The sequence below is a fragment of the Lacerta agilis genome, chromosome 10 (genome assembly GCF_009819535.1).
Source record: "Lacerta agilis isolate rLacAgi1 chromosome 10, rLacAgi1.pri, whole genome shotgun sequence".
NCBI classification, from domain to species: domain Eukaryota; kingdom Metazoa; phylum Chordata; class Lepidosauria; order Squamata; family Lacertidae; genus Lacerta; species Lacerta agilis.
In genome coordinates, this window is record NC_046321.1 from 30,759,446 (window position 1) to 30,769,321 (window position 9,876).

A 9,876-nucleotide genomic window follows, 5' to 3' on the forward strand; every position below is an offset into this window, starting at 1 on the left:
CCTGGGGCACAAGCCTGCGCAGTGTGTGTGTGTGTGGGGGGGTCTTCTGCTAATACCCATGGGGGAACAGAACCCCTGCACAAAACAAGGATTGCCTGTACATTAAATTATAGAATCTTTTTATTGATGCCTATGAGCAACTCTATCTTCTGCTCCCAGAGTAATTTAAAACTAAATGACTTTAGATAGAAATGGCTTCTATCCAACCAATGAACTGATCTTTTCTACTCTTTATATGTTTTTGTCTTCCGGTTCCAGCCACACAATTCTACTCCACTGCCCCCACACAGTGTCTCAGTCTCCACAATCCATCCTATTAAGTCATTAGATGCTGGGGCAGGGTCCCCCCCCTTCCCTTAGATTTGTCCCTGCCTATTTTTTGAGCTTGTACCTCAAGTCTGGAAGTACTGCTGTCTTGTGTGTTTCAGTAGTACAATTTTGGTGACAAAAAGCACAAGAATAGGGAGACTACACAATGGTGTATTTTGTACTATGATGTCATAATAATGAACCTGCGTCTTGTATGATATAATCAAATGAAAGGTGGTTTGCAAATATTTAGGTATGATGAGCGCTACATATGCAGTCTTCAGTACATTGCATATTTTGATTCAGTCCATAATTTTTATTTATTACACAATACATGGCTTTTTGGTGACATAGCTTTATTAGTGACCCACTCTCCTCTCTTTACAGCTGTAGAAGTTTTCACTATTAACAACAAGTAGTTGCTTAATCATTGCAGTTTAATAAATTAACATTATAAACACCAAAGCTCAATGCAAATGGCCATTTAAGGATACTGATAGACTAGCAGGGGTTCACAAACATGTCCAGCCATGACAACTACTCTCCTTTGCCTCCTAGTTCTCAGCAAACTGAAGAGCACTTTGTGGAAGGGAAGCAACCACCTCTCATTTTATGCTTCAGATTGTGAAGGGGGCAAGGAACAGCAGAAATATCTTTCACTGCTCAGAAAAGACACCATATTTTCCCTACCTTCTCCAGACCACCCCAAATTCCCCTTTATAAGCCAGGACAATTTCGGAAAGGGAATAGAGTTGGTGCAAACAAAATAATGGTGGACAGTAAAGCAAAATTTGTGGGCTTCTGAAGAAAATGTGTAACAATTGCCATTTAATGAACCACTCATTATAAAGACAGTATAGTCATACCTCGTGTTGCGTACGCTCCGTGTTGCGTACGTTCGGGTTATGCACCTCTGCGACCCGGAAGTCCTCCGCAGAGTGCGTGCGACACATGGGTGCGTGCAAGCATTCTGCACACTTCGCGCATGCGCAGAAGCGCAAAAACCTGTGAACTTCCCAGTTTTTTATCTTTTTTTTTGTTCGTGTTAGGTACGCCAGGGTTACGTGGCGCGACCCAGAACGGATTCCGTATGTAACACGGGGTACCACTATAGTATCTACTTTTCCCCCCTCTATTAAAGTTTAGGAGTCAGAAATATAGACTATTAAAGTGCAGTCATACCTTGGGTTACGGCTGCTTCAGGTTGCTTGATTTTGGTTTGCGCGCTGCACCGAAACTGGAAGTAACAGAATGGTTACTTCCAGGTTTCAGCGCTCACGCATGCGCAGCACTAAATTGCACTTTGCGCATGTGCAACAGCACCAAATTGCGTCACGCAAGTGTGCAGACGCAGCAACGTGGGTTGCTAACACGCCTCCCACACGGATCACATTCGCAACCCAAGCATCCACTGTAACTGTAAAAAGTAAAGTATGTGTTTTGTTTGTGGGTTTTAAAAAGAAAAAAAGTTCAAATCCCATCAGTACTCTGGAATATCTAGATAAAGAGAGACATTGGGAGTGGTTCAGCTGAACAGCCACCTTAAATGCTCTGCGCTATTGTCAAGGAAACACCCATTCTAACCTCACTCTGAAATACAAAACAACTATTAGCTTTGGATACAATAGGAAGGAAACACCCAGTGTTAAAGGTGGGGTTCCCCCCCCCCCCGTCAATGTTTGGCAAATTGGGAAGAGGAAACTTGCATTCTACTCAGTGTTTTGTTTCAGCTTCAGATCCACCAGTCTAAACTGACAGAGCTGATCAGTTGGACCCTGCAACCCTTGTTTGATAAATCAAAGTTGTATTCAAAATAAATAAATAAATAAATAAATGAACTATAAATAAATAAATAATTGTCCAGTAGCACCTTATAGACCAACAAAGTCTGTTCTGGTATGAGCTTTCGTGTGCATGTACACTTCTTCAGATACACTGAAGCAGAAGTCACCAGAACCTTATATATAGTGGGAGGGTGGGGTGGGGTATTTCTCAGAAGGGTAGTAAGAGATGAGTGACTGGCTCAATGGGTATGCAGATGACCAAAAATAGCTTTAGCATATGTAATAAAACAAGGATCCAATATCTCTATTCAGACCAGGTCTCTCCATAGTTTTCAGTTTGGTAATAAGTTGTAATTCAGCAACTTCTCTTTCAAGTCTATTTCTGAAATTCCTTTGTAGTAAGACAGACTGTGTCAGACCAACATGGCTACCTACCTGAATCTAGAACCAAAATACAATATAATGGATAAATCAGAACACAAAGCCATCTCTGTTCAGTCATGAAGTTTAGCGAGTTTGTCTACTCTCATCACAAAGTGTAACCTACCTTACAAGATTGTTGTGAGAATTAAGTGGGAAACATCTTATGCATGTTGCTCTAAATCCCTTGGAGGAAGGGAAGAATATAAAAGGGGTGAAATAATTCTCTGTGGGATAGGCTAGTGCAGTGTTTTTCAACCTTTTTTGGGCAAAGGCACACTTGTTTCATGAAAAAAATCACGAGGCACACCACCATTAGAAAATGTTAAAAAAAATTAACTCTGTGCCTATATTGACTATATATAAAGTAATTTTTCAATTTTTCCCACGGCACACCAGGCAACATCTCGCGGCACACTAGTGTGCCGCGGAACAGTGGTTGAAAAACACTGGGCTAGTGGTTTTGCAACTGATATTTTCCCTTTAATTTCTATTATTTCTGCACTTTATATTACCGGTATGTACTCCAATCCAGATATATAATGCATATATGCACTGTTCATTGTTCTTGAAGGACAAGTAATAGTAAAACATAACACAAACTACCAAGTATAAGTTCTGTTTAGTGTGAACAATTCACACTGCACATCACATATCCTACGGAGTTCATTTAACTAAAAACTGAATTGGTATATTTAGTGAGAAAAAAAATTAAACAGTTGGATGATGAACAGACTTCCTTAAAAAGAGCATACAGACAGAAACTTGAGGCATGGTATTTCCCTCTATTCCACCTCCCCACTTGGAAGCACAAAGGCCCCAGGCTCTAGGCTCTTATATGGAAGTCAGAGGTATGTGTGCACTTCCCTCTTTCATTCCAACCCCCCTCCAAGAATCAAAGATGGCTTGATAGAGGTACGGAAGGCGCACACACTTCCTATTTCCCCATAATAACTTGGTGCGCTTGCCCATGTTCCCAAGGAGGGACAGTAACAGAAGAGTATTCTTTTGTGCCCCATGGGGATCCCTTCACATGTGGGGAAACTGCACTTGCGCATGGGAGGATTATGCTCACACCACGAAGCTTCATAAAAGACAGCCATTTTGAGCTTAACAGCAGTGCATTTTGCTCTACAAAAACTGTGTCCAGAATACAAGCTAGTTTTTTATGTATAGATATAGAAAAGCCACTCAAGACTATGAAAAGTATCAGAAGATGAGAACTGGAGTGTGGTGGGATTACTCAGATTTGATAATTTACAATTTTAGCAAAAAAACTAATAAAAACTCCATACACTTATTCAAAGAAGTGGAATGGTCTCCCCCGGGAGGGTTGTGGACTCTGCTTCCTTAGAGATTTTTAAGCAGAGATTGTATGGCAATCTGTTACGGGTGCTTTAGCCGAGATTCCTGCATTGCAAGGGGTTGGACTAGATGACCCTTGGGGTCCCTTTCCAACTCTACAATTCTATGACTCCATGAAATAGATTTTTATTTTCAATTTCCTGCACCTTCAATCTTGCAATAACTTTATGAGGGTTCTTATTAGAAAAGTTCTAATTGGGCAGTTCTGACATAACATACATTTATATAGTGCTTTTGAGTGTTCAACAAACTCAAAATACCTTAATTAATTTGGGATATAACCAGGCCAGACATTATGCCACCATGTAATAAAAGTATGCTTATTTATGCAGATCTCTCTATTTAATATGAAAGTTAATATGAATAGGTGTTGCTGTTATGTAATAACAAGGCTTTTCCTTCCGTTCTTCAGGTGCCAACCATTACCTTCTCCCTCCTTCAAACTCTGGCACAATATTTCTGTCAACATCATCACGAAGATATTTTTACTTTTACAAGAGCAGACTAAAGGCACACTCCCTAATGAACATGCACACAACAGCCTACTGCTATGTTGAACCAACAAACTGTATATCACAGTTGCTGCTTACAACAACTGATTTCCTGGATGCACATGCATAAATGGGGTCAACACATACATTCAGATTTTATTTTGTAGCCTATCCTGAGACAATAGACATCCTCAAAGAACTACCCTCCTAGTGGGCCATGACTTGCTTATCATATAGCCAGTCCCAGCAGCAAGCCTGTTCCAAAATTAAACTTGGCAGCTTGCAGTCCATGAAACCAGAAAGGCAGAAAGCCTGCTGTCATTAGAGTGGCCCCACCAGATGGGCGGGGTATAAATAAATTATTATTATTATTATTATTATTATTATTTAACACTACACAAATGGTGACTTAGATCGCATTTTCCTCTAGCACTAAAAGTATTCTGGAACTTTCTAAATGGGGACATGAAAGTAACCAAGAAATGTAGCCCAATCCAATTTTACTTCATTCACCCACTTGAAATAATCATTTTAGTAAGCTAACAGAAATAAAAAGGTCCTATGACAGCTGTCTGATTAATCATAATGAAGCAGCAGCAACGGAATAAAACTTTTCTTAAAAAAAAAATAAAGAAGACTACTTGCATTCAACCAACCAACATGCACAGAATACTTTAAGTTAAAACACTAACCGATTGCTCCGAATTCCACCTTATTCGTCCTCGTGCGCTTAAAAGCAAAGGGAACGGAAGTTCGCTCGTAAGCCTTAGCTCCTCGTGGCGCCTCTCCACCCCGCGAGAGCTAGAGACGAAGGCTTCGCGCGCGCTTACGCACTGCGCATGTCCGGGAGCAAGCACTTCCTGCCAGCAGAGAGGGCTCCTCCTCCTCCCGGCCAGACAGGCAGCGCGTGGGTGGGGGTGGGGAAAGAAGCAACCAGAAGCTACCGCTGGGGGCAGCAGAGCGCCGTAGGGAGCCTCCAGTGCAGCCGATATCCGTGAGAAGCAGGTTGGAGGAATCCTGGAGAAAAGGAGAAGCCTTCCCCTCGCAACAAAACGCTGCCTGAGGTGACTGACTCCAGTTGCTTTCTGGTAAAACAGCCGTTGGTTGCCGCCGTTTCCGACACAAGCCCTGACTTGTACCCAGCAGCCCCGCTCCCTCCCTGCCCTTCAGAGTCCGAGTAGTACTTGCGCGCGCGTCCGCCGCCGCCGCCGCCCGCGCTTTAGAGCTCTGCCCACGGTCGCTGCCGTCTGCCTCCGCTGCCGCCGCCGATTCAAAAAAACACAACCTACAGCATACGTTTGGCCGTTATGCAAATGAGCACCGATCTCTCCTCCCACTCCTCTTTGGCCACACCTCCTACCGAGAAGCGGGGGGCCGGATGCGCCGAGCTGCTTTTTTTCCGCCGCCGGCCAATCCGCATATTAGCCGTTTCAACAGTTATGCAAATGAACCACAATTATTTAGCATATTTTGCTCGTTGCTCCTCCCTCCCTCTCGGATTAAGGATATTATTGGTCAGAGCACCGAGAGGCTGATAAGGGATTTAAGGTGGAATGGCAGTGCTCACTTGCTCCCAGTTAACTAGTGAGGACGGGGGTGGTGTTTCTGGGGCTTATAAAGCGAACGGAAGGAAGTTAAGAAGTTCTCTCCTTCTGGCTCAGCAGGCGCTGCTTGCTTGTAACTGTATGTGTGAGAATAATGGTGTGTTCCTGGGGGGAAGCTCCACCTTTTAGTCGGACATCAGTCACTAGTCCTCAGCGCCTCTTCCCAATTGCAACTGCTAGATCAAAAAATAAAAGAAGGGGCACTGCTGTTCTGTGCAGGCATAACAAAAAAATGTTTGTTGTTAGGTACTGGTGTCCTAACAACACCAGTGTTGTGTTTCTAGCACACGCTTTTTACTTTTACTTTTATCACAATAGTTGGTGCCCTTAACACAAAATTGGCTATAAATATCGATACTGCAGCTAGGTGATTATCTAATTATTTACTAAGACTACTTCCATGTGTTTTATTTTATTTATTAAGTGTGACTTTTAAATTGTTTATCCATAATTACCTAGAGTTGGGGGGGGGAGGTATACTAGGACATGAGTTTTAACTGCCTGTGTAAAGTTTATTGTTTTAATTTGTACACTGACTTTATTTACAGGAGTTCTTTATGTTTTTCTCTGTTGCGGAGCTCTCATTCCCCAGCATATGAAGTAGTTTTTAGTGCTAACAAGCCCAGTACTTCATGAAGGAAGGCAGCACAATATCTCACAAATTTTACGGATCAGGATTGCATGAATGTCATGGGCACTTGCATGACTTCTGACTTACGGTATTTCGTCAATATTTTTTTATTTGTCCTGAGTTTATGAACTCTCCCATTCTATTTAGTGCCAGGAAAGGAGTGCTAATCTGGCAATATTTTTGGGGGGGATGCAATTCACAGCTGCTCAGTTTTGTTCAATCCTGCTTTGGGGTGGGGGCACTAAATAAAACCATTATTCCTCTACAAATCCTGTGTGCTTAAGGTTGCCATACGTCTGGATTTATCCGGACATATCCAGAATACTGCAGTTGGCAGTAGTGTGTGGGCAGAAATTGGGGAAATGTCCGGAAAATCTGGATGTATGGCAGCCCATGACAGCAGTGCCGTTTTTGCCATTTCTCCATAAAACTAGCTTTGTGTGTGTATTTTTGCCCAAAAAGCTCAACAACCTTTTTCAGTTTGAAATAAGGCAATTCTATGTGTGCTAGTTCACTGCCAAACCTCACCTTCAGAACTGCCTGTAGTAATGCTGTTGTAAACTGCTCTGAAAATCATGTCAGGATGAATTCAGCACAGTTAAGAAGTTGTGGGAGTATACAATACTGGAAAAAAGCATTTTTGGTGCACAGTGGTTGATCACGTGGAAAATAGTTGAGAAGCATAATTCCTGCCAGGTTCAGTATTGGATCAGCACTCCCAGCTGGCCTGCCCTATTGTGTGCAAACACATGAATGCCTCTTGAGAACAATGATTTCTTTTCTAAGCCATTACATGTTGACTTTTATCAGGGATTGGAGTATATACTGCATTAGAAATGGCCACCATTTAGAAAACTGCAGGTGTAACAATAGGAATGTTTGCTTACTTCTGCTTCTGTAGTCTTTACAAAGCAGTTCATACTTCAGAATAGAAGTCTCAAGTCAATTCTCAAATTCAGTAGGAAAAAGGAGAAGAGAGTACTAAAGCTCCGATCAGGCACTCCCTTCCTGGCCCATGTGATGGAATGAATTTTGGGTTGGTTTTAAATATGCAATAATTAGTTGTGTTATGGCTGTTGAATTTGTTGAATGTTTTAAATAATGTACCCAGTGCTTTTTTTTCTAGAAAAATAAGTGCCGGTATTTACCATGAAGTTGTTACGATAAGTGCCACACTTTTAACAACAACAAAAGAGCGGTGCCGGTACTGCATACACTTAAGTACTCCCTGATGGCTCAGGACCACAATACCTTAAGAACTGCCTGGATCCTGCAATCATCATATGAGGTCCTTCTTTGTCTGCCGCCTCTGCAAGAGATCAGGAGGATGGCAACACAAGAATGGGCATTTTCTGCAGTGGCTCTCCGATTATGAAATGCTCTCCCTTGTAAGACTCAACCTGGTGCCTTCATTGCATATCTTTAGATGCCAAACAAAAACATTTCTGTTCTTCCAGGCTTTTGGCTAATTAAACCATCTATGGCCTTTTAAACTGTGGTGGGGGGTATTGTTTTTGTTTGCTATTATTTTATGCATAGTTGTGTTTTTATATTGTAAACTGCCCTGTAATCTTCAAGAGAAGGCAGTAGTGAAATTAAATAAATAAATGACAAGATACAGCAGTGGTATACCCTGCCAGCAGAGCTGTTCCGCCAGTGATAGTATGCTGACAGAGTTGTGGGCAAAATGTAGGTGTACAAGGAAGAAACACTTATATTGCTTCAATGTATGGCAACGTTTTCCCTTGAACGGGAAGGAAGGAAACAAAATGTAATTGCCTCCATGTCAGCAACCACCTTATTTTCATCTGCATCCTGAAGAATAGGATGCAATGTAACTCGTCTCCCAGAGTGTACCATGAGCAGTACAGTGGTACCTCAGGTTACATACGCTTCAGGTTATAGACACTTCAGGTTACAGATTCTGCCTACCCAGAAATAACGCTTCAGGTTAAGAACTTTGTTTCAGGATAAGGACAGAAATTGTGCTCTGGCGGCGCAGCAGCAGCAGGAGGTCCCATTAGCTAAAGTGGTGCTTCAGGTTAAGAACAGTTTCAGGTTAAGAACGGACCTCCAGAACGAATTAAGTTCTTAACCTGAGGTACCACTGTATGTATAAGAACAAAAGAACTCTGCTAGATCAGAAGAAAGGCCCGTATAGTCCAGCATCCTGTTCTCACAAAGGCCAGTAAGGTGCTTGTAAAAATGCCCACGTCCAAAAGCTAAACACCCCCCCCCCCCAATCTTGTGATTCACAGCAACTGGTATTCAGCGATATACTGCCTCTGACACTGAAGGTTGTGCTTCAAAAGATTAGCAAAACAATACAATTCATTAAAACCAAATTTAAAGCATTAAACATTTCATACCCTAAGCTAATAATATCAAGGTTCCTTCTGAATGTTAATAATAAAAGAGACAGACATACTTCACCAGGGAGAGCATTCCACAAATAGAAGAATGCCTTACCTAGGTTAGCAAAAACTCGTAGCACATAGCAGCAACACCACTACCAGCAATGGTATAGGGAATCTTTACACAACCTTACCCACCTATCAATCACATGACATCAGGTAACCTCTTTCTGCCTGTGTTATTCAGAATCAACCTGTGAAAGAAGGATTTGGATTTGATATCCCGCTTTATCACTCCCCGAAGGAGTCTCAAAGCAGCTCACATTCTCCTTTCCCTTCCTCCCCCACAACAAACACTCTGTGGGGTGAGTGGGGCTGAGAGACTTCAGAGAAGTGTGACTAGCCCCAGGTCACCCAGCAGCTGCACATGGAGGAGCGGAGACGCGAACCCGGTTCCCCAGATTACGAGTCCGCCACTCTTAACCACTACACCACACTGGCTCTGCAAAATGCCTATGATCAGCTGGTAGTCTGAGAGTAGGGTACTATTTGCAATGCCTTGAGAGTAGGGTTCAGTATTTGCAATGCCCTGAGTACAGTGATTCCAAAGTGCCAGCAATCAGTTGATCAGCTTTTTACATTGGTGGTGCCTACAAAGCAAGCAGCTAATTGGCAGTTCCTAAAATCTTATCTATATGCCATCTTCACTTGACCCACACCAAATAGGAAGGCCTGGTGGGCCTAATTAGGCTAGTGGGTCAGAGTTCTTCACCCTGATCTCAATAATCTGCTTCCTTCTGGCATACCTGTTCCTGGCCAGCCACCAGCCTTTAGATCAGGGGTAGGCAACCTAAGGCCCATGGGCCAGATGTGGCCCAATTGCCCTCTCAATCCGGCCCATGGACAGTCCGGGAATCA